The sequence below is a fragment of the Mus musculus genome, chromosome X (assembly GCF_000001635.26).
Source record: "Mus musculus strain C57BL/6J chromosome X, GRCm38.p6 C57BL/6J".
NCBI lineage: Eukaryota > Metazoa > Chordata > Mammalia > Rodentia > Muridae > Mus > Mus musculus.
In genome coordinates, this window is record NC_000086.7 from 107,819,023 (window position 1) to 107,831,679 (window position 12,657).

General features: G+C 32.2%; 1 protein-coding gene across 2 annotated transcripts in view; it reads left to right on the forward strand.

The window, feature by feature from the left end:
* Nucleotides 1-12,657, forward strand: part of Tent5d (terminal nucleotidyltransferase 5D) — an 80,322-nt gene that overhangs the window by 26,433 nt on the left and 41,232 nt on the right. For both annotated transcript variants that reach the window (NM_001271008.1, NM_001163104.2), the window contains exons 2-3: nt 664-733; nt 4,387-4,457. The gene's annotated coding sequence lies outside the window, so the exon portion shown is untranslated. The remainder of the gene's footprint in view (nt 1-663; nt 734-4,386; nt 4,458-12,657) is intronic.

A 12,657-nucleotide genomic window follows, 5' to 3' on the forward strand; every position in this document is an offset into this window, starting at 1 on the left:
TAGTATGATGATTTAAAAAAAATATTCGCCTGAAAGAAATAAAATTAGCAAAACTAATACAAACAAAAGGAATAGGTCTGATTGGTTGACATAGGTGACCTAAAACTCATTCAGTTTATGTTTATAAAATGAGAAATGTTTCTAGGAGACAAGATGAAAAGTTGATTGCAAAATTCACATGACTATAAAGAGAAAAATAAACATTGGATCATTAATAATATGTAGATATTTATTCTTTGTGTTAAGATTTCTTTCTTATTTAAATAATAAAGGGTGATATTTGATGGTTATATATATACATATACATATATATATATATATATATATATATATATATATATATTATCAGAAGAATATTTTTGGTAACCTCGGATTCTCACAAAGCAATCAAGACTTATAAATTTCCCTGTCAGGAAACCTTTTGAATAGTTGACTAATCAAATTAAAATTACACTTTACCACTAAAAGATTTGATTGATTCTTAAAAGATGATATGATAAGGAAGAATAAAGCATTTGCTGTTATTAGAGATACTTTCTACTTTAGAATGATTCCACAATAATTTTGAAAATTGCATGATTGAGAAATTCTTCAATATGGGCATAAATGTGCAGAGAAACCCACTATTAAATAAGCTCTTTTCTTTATTATTTTATCATGCAGGCACTGTTTGAAGAAAATTGTTAAGTGGAGAAGTAAAAGATTTTTTTTGAGAAGTGTGGATGAAGACAAAGTAAGGAAAAGATAGCTCTTTTAAAAACCTGTCTTGAATTCTTATATTCCATTTAGAAGCCACTGAACCTGTATATTTACCTATAGTTAATTTTTTACTACTTTGTTGTAACTATACAACTCTTTACCCTAGTCTAATTCTCCAGTCAGAATTCTATCAAAGTCATTCACATGGCACTTACTATTTTATCTGGTAAATTGATTAGAGCTACAACTAAAAGTCTTGATAAATATTTGATTCCTCTGTATTTTACTACATTTAGTCATTTAGTAATAATGATATCTATCTATCTATCTATCTATCTATCTATCTATCTATCTATCTATCTATCTATATATTCAGTGATTTGTAGATAGTGTTATCCTGAAGGCCAGATCAAAAATACTTTAAACATAATCAATATGGTCAGTTGTGCTGTTCCAGGCCTGGAAACTTAGCACTCAGGAAGCAGAGGCAAGAGAAGTGCTGCATGGTTCTTATAGATCCACCCATTTTATCTCTGGATAAAGGTTTCTCAGATGTTGCTATAGGCATTTGACGCTGGATACTTCTTTTGGAGATGGGGTTATCTTATAGTAGATAGGATGCTTCCTATCATTTCTGGCCTCAATCTTCACCCTTCTCTACAAGTTATGATAACTAAAATATGTCTCTAGACATCACAAAATATTCTCTCAGGAACAAAATTACTCCCAGTTGTAGAGTTACTTAGTCAAACTTTACAATTATATAACATTGCCTATATATTAAGCCATCAAGATTGACAACAGTAATAGCAAGAGAAACTGGTGTCATCCTGCTTCTGCTCACACATGTTACAGTAAGAAGAAAGCAATATCACCATGTCTAGCTTTTAAAATTATATATTTGGTAAAATTCAAATCCATACATGTGTGCGTGCTTGTGTGTGTGTGTGTGTGTGTGTGTGTGTGTGTGTGTGTGTGTGTGCCTGTGTCTGTGGTTTGATGAGTGTGCATGCACCTCTATGTGAATGTGGACTGTGGAGGCCCAAAATTGGTCTTACGTGTCTTCACTCTATATTCTTTGAGGTAGAATTTAATCCTAAAACACCAACGCTCACTAATGCATGTTAGTCTACCTAGGGAGATTTCCCCACAGAGCTTCTGTTTTTGCTTCCTGTGTGCTAGGATTACCAGTAGCTACCATGTCTGTCTAGCTTGTATTTGGATTCTATGGATCCAGACTCTAGCTCCCAGGTTTGCAGTGCAAGCATGTTACCCATCAAGCCATCTCCCCTACCTAGGAAAGGGATTTTGAAGTTATTCTACCTTCTGTTCACTTTGAAGGCTGTTGAAGAAAACAGGACATTTGGAATCATTCATTCAGAGATAAGCTTCACTTGCTATAGAGTTAATAATCTTCACCAGTTTATGTAACTTACATTGATTCTGACTTTGTCAGCAACAATATGGAAATTTTTGATGGTTTTATTTCTGGGATTAGATAGTATTATAATTCCTAAATTAGAAAAAAAATGAGAAGTCATAATCTTTGCAGCTTCAAATTAAGTTACCCATCATTAGGAATGATACACTTAAAGAAAAGTAAAAAGCATATGACATAAATACATGGTTCATTAGAAAAGTTAGACATTTCTGTTAAGCATATTTCAACAAAGAATTAATGTCTAAAGAGGCCCAGAGAAGGCTTATTTAAAAAGTACTCTAAAGGCTTTAATCAGAAAGAACAGACTATTAATAATATATGGGCAAAACCCATGTATACATTTATTGAATTAAAGTAAATAAAATTAGTAACACTGTGTGGATCATATTTGAATTTATATTCATACAGTCTCCACAAATAAGTATATATAGTCCATTTTATTTCATATTATTTCACTATTATATGATTGTCTTTTAGATTTTTGAAACTTTTCCATAAGATTCACAGAGCTCCATATAATATTTGGGGGTTAGTCTCTGCATCCCTTTCTATTTTTTAAAGTCAGGGATTCGTTCTTGCTCATAGGATAAGTCTCAATTTGGGGCAGTCATCGGTGGGCCATTTCCTCAGTTTCTGCTCTAACTTTATCCCTATACATCTTGTAGTCAGATCACATTTTGGTTTGGAGGTTTTTTGGGTAGTCTGCTGTGCACTAGAAGTCCTTCCTGGCTGCAGGGAGTGACCACCTCAATATCCATATCCTCTACTGCTAGGTGTCTCAGTTGGAGTTGCCCCTATAGACATTGTGGTGTTTCTCCCTATCCCAAGTCTCTGACACATCCTAGAGACTGCCCCCCCAACTGCTGATCTCCCTTCTCTCTCCCCTGATCTCCTTATATATGATCTCCCCACACCTCCCCATCATCTCTTCCATCCAGTTCCTCCTTCAGTCAACCTCAGATGTTGATTTTTGTTTCCCCTTGAGAAAGATCCAACCATCCTTCCTTGGGCCCTCCTTACTACTTGGCTTCTTTGGGTCTGTTGATTATAGCATGGCTATCCTGTACTTTATGACTAATACACTACTCACTGAGTACATACAATGCATGTCCTTTTGGGACTAGGTTACCTCATTCAGGATGATATTTTCTAGTCCCATCCATTTGTAAAAGTCATGGTGTCCTTGTTTTTAATCAGCCATGTACATTTTTAAAATTTGAAAAATATAAAGAATTATTTATAAAGCATTTTTATTCTTCCCAAGAAACTAAAGTTCTTCACTTTGGAAGTAAATGAAGCACCATTATACAGTTAAAGTTTTGCTTACTGTACTCATAAATATTCTAATCTCTATCCTGTAATAACTATTATAAAGTATTATATATTATTTTCTATATATAAGTGTTGATTCTAAAACAATATATACTTTGTGATTTAAAACAGTGGATATTTTACTTAGGTATCTAGTTGTCCTACCCATTTTCAGCATTTTTTTGAAGTCTACCTATATAATTTATCAACATTTTATATAATTTACCCTAAAATAATGAATTTATACTTATTCATTCCACCTTTATGAACATCTAAGTTGCTTTCCTTGTTTTCAATCATAAGCAGCACTGCAGTTACTCATTGTGGCATGTGTGTCACTATATAGCTATAAGACTTCTATGAGTATACTAGAATATTGGGACACAGGGTAAAATAACTATTCTAAGGAAAGTAAAACAAATACTATTTAATACAGTAAAAGATTTTCTTGTCTGGAAATTAAGATTCGGGAATTAGTTATATTCTCATTAATTTTATGGAAAGTCTGGCTTTCATTTAAAAATGTGATCATTGTTGGGAGGTTATCATCAATTTACTGAAATTTAGTTTTTCATGTACAAATAGATATTAGGGTAAGACGTTAAAGTTATAGATCATTGCCATAGTACTAAAATAAAGTGATTTATATGGTAACTAAATTTAACTGTTTTCTAAGGCAAGTCCTAGATTAAAACTTAATAAGAATTAGGCAATGATTCATATTCTGTGGAAAATAAAAACCTTAGGTCTTACAGATAACTCTTGTGTAGCCTAGAATTCATAAACTTCTGGATTCCATCCCAGCACTAGAGAGAGGGCTGGAAAATGGGGAAGGGGAGAGAATGAAAGACAGGGAGGTGGGAGAGGAAGGGAGGAAAGGCTGGGAAAAGGAGGCAGGAAGACAATAATGGCCATGTATTTTATCCCATTTTCAGACTTCTCAGTGAAAGTAAATAAAATTAACCAGTACTTCAAGTCTTTCTCACTGAAGTTTCATTAACTGGAGGTAAGATATAACGTTTACCAAGACATAAATTTATAAATTGCACAGGAATGAAAGGTTATTTAACTTACAAAAGAACATATGTCGTGCTGATATGAGTTAATCCTTTAATTTTTAAAATTCTAATCTTCAGATAAAGATGTACTTATGAACAGTATAAAAAGGATCATCTTAAATCTCTGAGAGTTGCTCTAATGAATGAGAATTCAATTTTGGAGAATAGGAGCAAAATTTGTGTATGAATTTAGAAAACATGTTCTTTATTATTTTATTCCTGTTTTCTCTCTCTTTTTTAAAGCTGTGAAGTGTCTCCACTATTTGTCCTAGTTTTGTATCTGTTGCTGTGATAAAACGCTGACCAAAACTTACATGGGTAGGAAAAGGTTTATTTCATCTTATACTTCCAGGTTGAAGTTCAGCACTGAAGGAAGTCTGGGCAGGAACCAAAGCAGACACCACAAAAAATAGTTTTAGTGGCTTGCTCTCCATAGCTTGCTCAGCTTGCTTCCTTAAACTACCCAGAACCATCTTCTATGGGGTCAGTCAGGCCACAATAACCTGAGCTGTTCAGAAAAATATCCCCACAGACTTACTCACAGGCTAAACATATGGAAGCCATTCCTCAACTGATGTTCCTTCTTTCCACGCGCATCTAGTTTGTTTCAAGTTGAGAAAAACTAACCAGCAGTCTATTCTTTTCTCTTTGAGTCTAAATTGTCCCTACCATCATCATCATCATCACCACCACCACTACCACTCCCTTTTCATATGAATACAACTTTTAGATATGTTTTCAAAGCCAACTAGATAAAAACAAACTCAAGATGAATGTATTTTCCATACTTTATATCCAAATTAGGGTTTCTGGGAATGTATAGAATGCTGTGTAATCAGGATGAGGATTTAGGCAACATTGTTATATTATACAAAGAATGTTCAAATCAAGTACATGGTACATTGAGGTTCAGATATTCCACCATTCCTTTTCATTTTTGATTTGGAATTTGTTTCATTTAAATTCACTTTATTGTAATAAACACACAAAGAAAAGCATCATGGAGCTCTTTTAAGGTAGCCACTCAAACATTGCCCAGACTCAAACTCTATATATCTCTGAATCTCAAAATATTTCTATATTCTATGTATATGATAGCTCTAGGTATGGAATTTTGCTTAGGGATTTTGGACTTTAATTATTACTTACTTTTTATGTCTGTATTTACCACAAAAGAAGAAAAAACTCACGACAGATTTATAACTAGGAAACTAATTAGCTTTACATTTTTTACTATCCATGTGCCTTTTGCTTATTTTTTGTCTGCCCTCTCCACTTAATATTAAAATAGCATTTCTTGGTCTCCTCTCTAAGTAGTATACTATACCCACACTTATGACTGTTAGCATAAGTACATATGTATCCAGTATGGGTTAGGTCCTGTATATGAAGGATAATGCATGTTTTTTTTAATTGTTTTTCTTTCTGAGATTGGTTTACCTCAGTTAATATTATATATTTTAAATCCATCCATTTTCTACATATTTTCTGTTACATATTGACATCTTTAAAAACTTCTGACAATGTGCTGTTTAGAAATTTGAAATAAAATATCCAGAATGGGCAATCAATGTGATATCTTATAAAAAGCAACATTAGTTCTTGTATTTATTTTATTTTCCCTTATATGTGTACCTTATCTTGTCAGATAGTTTATAGGCTTAGACTATAGACTAAAGGATGTAGTCATTTTGTTTCTCATGTAGCTTTGAAGAGTCAAACCAACATAATTCCTTATCAATTGTCAAAATTTACTAGGTTTTAATTGAGACATTAACATGCTTTAATTAGAGCTTTCATAAATTAGAGCTATGTCTTTCATTCAGAGAGATATCTATATATTTCATTTCATTTTCATAACTGGAAAAAGGTGTATAAATGCTCATGAAGAGATAAATTGCTTACATTTTTTAATTCAATATATTTTCTGTGGCTAAGAAGGTCCCCATAAGTCATTCTACTGAAATGAATGCATCTACCTGAGGAATACTAATTTGAGATAGATAGCAAGTTATTTTTTAAATTGAATTTACATTTAATTTTGTGTGTGCATGTATGTGTGTGTGTGTGTGTGTGTGTGTGTGTGTGTGTGTGTGTGTTTGTGTGGGTGCAATTACACCATACATGTGCAAGGTGTACTTGTGAATGTCAAAAAGAACAACTCTCAGGCATCAATCCGCTGACTTCTTGGTGACAGAATTTAGGTCATAGGACATGGTGGAAAGTTTCTTTACATATGGAGCCATCGCAATTGCCCAGATAGCAGATTCTTTATATATTTAAAATATATCACAGATTTTTGATAATTGTCAGGAGCTAGGCATAAATCTGCCTTCAACAAAATTAACAATATAAAATACTCTCATGAATTTCAGGTGTCTTGTCTAATAATAATATACACTTATAAATTTGAGACTAGCAAAATTGTAATTTCATGACACCAATATGACTAAAAATGAGACAATAACATGCTACTTAACTAATGAACCTATAATTTTCCAGTTATTATGTTTGTACTAGAGTACCTTTCTGATTAGTTTGCGTCATTATGACAGCATACAAGAGCCTTTATATTATGAATAGCCCAAAATTCCTCACTGTATCATATTGGTGTTATAGGAAACAAGTTCTATTTTGTATTATTATTTTAACTGTATGAAACAATTTTACCTATAGAAATAAAGCAAGGACTTTAAATATATAATTTCTAGAACAGAGGTAGGGAAATCTTTTGAAGTTTTCAGTCATAAGAAAATGAGCTCACATACATTAGAGAATGCACAGAACCATGTTACACTCAGGAGTTTACCTTGCTGCCTATATCTGACTTTCAGGTTCAATTTCATTGGTGGGAGCTTTCCTTGTATAAAAGCTCTTTATGTATTCCTACTATGTCAAAATAGTCAATGAATACCCGTGTTTAATCAAATTACTCAGAATATATTTCAGGTAACTCTTGATTTCCATAACAATTTCTATATTTGAGACAATCATCTTAAAGATTAATAGTAATGGTTCTTGTAAAACATGTTAACTTTTAAAGAATTATCACATAAAATTAATTTAGGATAGGATTTAACCTAAATTAGAACTAGAAAATTGTTTTCAGTGAGAACAGTAGCTTTTTTTCTTAAGGTCTTGGAATGAAGAAGTTCCTGGGAATGTTGCAGATTGTTCCTTTTTATGTGATATGGAGAACAATGATGTGTTGTATTTAATAACTTAGTTTCAGAGAAGCTCTGCTTCTCTGCACATTTGTGTGATAAAGGCATAGAATGTTCAAAGACTGCCTTGTATGGGACAAGCAAGATGCCTATAATTATAGAGAAAGGAAGGAGGTTCTATGTATAGTGACCTGAATAGGAGGATTTCAGAACCCCATTCATCTAGGGACACTGGACAGGGGTGGTAGAGGTAAGTAACGTCGGGGAGGCAATTGGACCTATTATGTATTATAAATTGTCCTGAGTTGTTTTCTGTTCCATGTAAGATGCATAAATGTCTCATTTAGACATCCTGTCAAAACAATATTGTCTTCTTCTGAAAAAAATATTTTAAAATTAAGAATGCATTATAAAGTAATAAATTTGTGTGATGTTTGTCTATTGTAAATCTGGAATAAAAAACTTAAACAGTGGTAAAGTTGAAAAGTATTAAATAAATAGGCCATTGTCATTCACTGAAGTCTAGGTAATAGCCATTTTCTCAAGGAAAAACTCATTTATCAAAACGTCTCATAGAGTACTCTTTTCTGGACATTTGTGTTCCTCAAGAATATGTTTGAACATATGTGATTTTACATGAGTGTATGTAAGTTGAAGAAGAATTTTAAAATTATCTAACTATCCCTTAGCCACCATTTGAATGTTTTTTTATAGCAACACCTTGTGCTTAGATCAAATAATAGGAGAGAACAGTTAGAAAGCTCACGAATCAATGATTTGTTTATACAACTCTTGTAAAGTCTAATTACTCCCAAAGTAAAACGTGAGCTTCCATTAAAGAGAGACAGTATAGCAAAGTACTGGCAAAGTACTGTTTGTCATAAAACCTGTCAAAATTCACCATAATTAAAATTCTAAGCTGTGTATGTGTCCTTTAATGAAAATCCTTCTCTCTATGTCTCTATATCTGTCTCTCTATAGCCATCTCTGCCATTTCTTCTTGTCCTCCTCTTTCCCTCCACCTCTTCTATTCTCCACTCACTCCATCTTTCTCCAAATACTATGTTCTTTATATAACACTTACTTTAGTAGTTGTTATTTTTTTCCTGCTACATGTAACAGCTTTTGATTTCCAAACATTAGGTTAAGTTTGTCTTAAGAATTACAACATGAGTGCCGGGCGTGGTGGCACATGCCTTTAATCCCAGCACTTGGGAGGCAGAGGCAGGCAGATTTCTGAGTTTGAGGCCAGCCTGGTTTACAAAGTGAGTTCCAGGACAGCCAGGGCTACACAGAGAAACCCTGTCTTAAAAAAAAAAAAAAAGAAAGAAAAGAAAAGAAAAGAAAAGAAAAGAAAAGAAAAGAAAAGAAAAGAAAAGAAAGAATTACAACATGAAACAGGGAAACAAATTGAACGTGAATTTCCAATAAAAATGAATTATTACTTATCTCAAAAAAGAAATTCGTAACTTGTGATTTACAATTTATACACTAGAAATAAAAATGACTCAAGACTATATAAGGCTTAACACAGAAGAATATATTCAAAAGGTAAAGCTTTGAATTCTCAATTTAACTTATATTTAGAATATCTGCTTGCTATTAGAAAAACAAATTATGTTTATATTTTATATGTAATTTATAGAGTTGTTTCCGGAATGAAGTCTTTGTGACCTTTGCTAGGACATAATGCATGTTAAATCATCAAATCATCTATCTTATTAAAAGAAAGATATTAAGTAGTAATACTTAATATTATATGCCAAGGCAAGGGAATTAATGTATGTCTAGATAGCATAATTTTTATCCTTAAGAAAATATAAAAGAATGTGGAAACAAAGTATTAGAAAATAATGAAAATATATGCTATGAAAGGCTTTCATAGAAATTATAGACCATTGAATTTTAGTTCTTTCATAGAAATTAGGTCTCAATTTTGTTACGTTTATTTATTTTTCTGATTTTAAAAAATGAGTTCAATCTTCATTTAGGAAATATTTTTCTGGCTTGTTTTTAATCATGTATGTCTTTATGTGTAATATTTTTATACTTGCGTATGAAAAATAAATAGGATATTATTTCTGAAATGATATAAAATAATTTAATAAGTGCCCTTAAACAGATTTATTCTGTGTAGACAAATATGTATGTTCAAAACTTATTTGGTTGTCCTGTTTTTTTTATAACTTTTTAAGTTAGCATACAAAGTAATGAGATTCACTGTGGCTTTTTCATATGTATATGACATGATATTTGGTTCTTACTCATCTACTTCCTCCCCTTTAACTGCCCTTCTGCATGGAAGCTTTCTGTGTGTGTGTGTGTGTGTGTGTGTGTGTGTGTGTGTGTGTGTGTGTGTGTGAGTGTATAAGAGAGAAAGAGAAGAGAGAGCGAGAGAGAGAGAAGGGGGAGGGTGTAGAAGGAAAAAATGCATGTTACATATATATGTTATATCATCAAATCCCCTCTCTTTAACAGAAAATTATTAAAGTTATGTCCCAAAACAAGAGAATTATTTTGTACATAGATGGCATAATTTTGATCCTGAAGGAAATATAAAAGTATGTGTAAACAAATATATATATATATATATATATATATATATATATATATATATATATACATTAGACACATATATATTCATAGATATATTAGGTAGATAAATAAAACCTTATAAATATTATCACCCCTTAATTTTTAGAAATAAAAGCTAGCCATGGAACTGTAAGTACCCGATAACTTAGATATTTCTACATAGAAATAAGTCTATTGTTTACACTGTATCAAATATAGTTCCTTTAACACTAAGCTCCTCAACATTAAGAAAACTACTTCTTACATTATTAACAAAGCTTATACACTAATATAAAATCTGAGAAATATATTTCTTGCCAATGATTTTCTAATACCATAAAAAACTAAATATGAAGTGTCCAAACTAAATACCAGAATCTGGTGTATAATATCTTAATTCCCATGAAATAGACAAAGTAATATGTAACAAGGAGTGCAAATAAATTTCTATGAGTTATCACTAGAAACTGAAGTGAACTCTCTACATATAAGAAAGAAATTATAAGGAATTTCTGATCAATGCATTGTAAATGAAGCCAGACCAAAGAAAGACAGAAGGAAGCACTTTGTGTTTTCCCTTTCTGATAAGCAAATATACCATAAAGAACTAAGGACTTTGCTATGAACTTCAAACATAGGACTATTCATCTTAAAGAGACATAGAGGCAAAATCTTCTCTTGTAGGTAAAATATCACTATATATTTTTATCAGCAAAGAAAGATTGGATTACCATTTTGGAACCATATATATATATATATATATATATATATATATATATGTGTATACACACATATGCATATATATACATATACATATATGTCTGTGGGTGTGCATGAGTGTACGTGTGTGTGTGTGTGTGTGTGTGTGTGTGTGTGTGTGAGTATGTGTGTAGTATAGGAGATATAACCTAGGGATTTTAAAATGCTTTCCTATGCTCTACTACTAAATCATGCACGTGATACTTCTAGAATTTTGTTTTTGAGACAGGGTATCACTGTGTATCCCCAGGTGGCCTCTAACTCATAGAAAACTACCTGCCTCTGCTTCTACAGTACCTGTATTAAGGTGCTCCTACCACACATGACTTCTTGTAGATATTTGGAGTTAGACTTGAATTTTATATCCTGACTCTGCAACCTATGATTTTGGGAAAATCTGTTGTCTGAACTGTAAAACGACAGTAGTACCCTTTCCATAAAGATCTCATAAGGATTAAATTAGGTGTTTTATTTAATGTATTTAGCAGACTACAAGAAAACAATTCCAATAAATAGTCAGAATGACTATTTTACTTTTAAGAGCAGCAAAACTAGTATAGTAATTATAGTAGTAGCGTAGTGTGTCTATACTTTTCTGTGCCATAGCATGAAACTTTCACTCAGTTTTTAGTTAACCTGATTGATTTAAATGTCACTTGTGATATTTAATAGCCTTTTTATCACATGTCAAGAAAGTTGAAGGTTTTTTTGTCACTAAACAGATTCTTGCAGTGGTGACTCTAAATTACATGAGCATGTATATTTCTTATGTAACTCATTGCATAAATTCATCAAAAATCTGTACTGTGACCACATATCCAATAATTAAATAAATGTTGATACTGACAAAATAATGAGTGTTTTATTTCTCTAGTAACTTGACTGTAATATAGATTTTAATACCACTTATTGAATGAGCTACAATTATGAGTTTGTTTTATGAAAGTATACTTAAAATTGCAATGTATTCCATCTAAAGTTAAAAATGTGGTTTGGCCTATCATTTTTTAAGGATTTCAGGGTTATTCTTTGTTGTTACACTTTGTCTAAGTGCTTTTTTTCTGTCTTGACTTTTTTTCTTAGTTTTTGAGACAATGTCATTCAGAAGCCTACAGTGGCCTCAAACTCCCATGATCCTCCTACTTCAGCCACCCAGATTCTAAGGTTATAGATGTGAGATACCACACTTGGCTATAAATCTTGTATGGATTTGATTTGGTTTGGTTGTTTAACATAGGGTCTCATTTGAACACAGGCTTGCCAGGTAAGTACTTTGTTGGTGAGGGTGGCCTCGAATTTAAAATAGTCCTCCTATCTCAGCCTCTACATGTTCATTAAAACAGTCATGTAATCCTTTGAATCTCCAATGTAGGGTTAAAGTGTGGATCTGTATTGAATTGTTTATTGTTCTTTTACTCCCATTTAAATATCAGTGGTCATATGAAGAGTATTGTCGTTATTCCCATTTACAAATGAAAAACAGGAACAAATATTTGTAGAGGAATTTTATCCAGCAACATAGCTACTCTGACAAGGGATCATATCCAAAGACCTCCTAGGTCTGTGTGATCTGACTAGAATACAGACACACCTTTAATTCCTGGAGACAGAGGCAAGCAGATATCAGAGTTCATGGCCAGCCTGATATAGA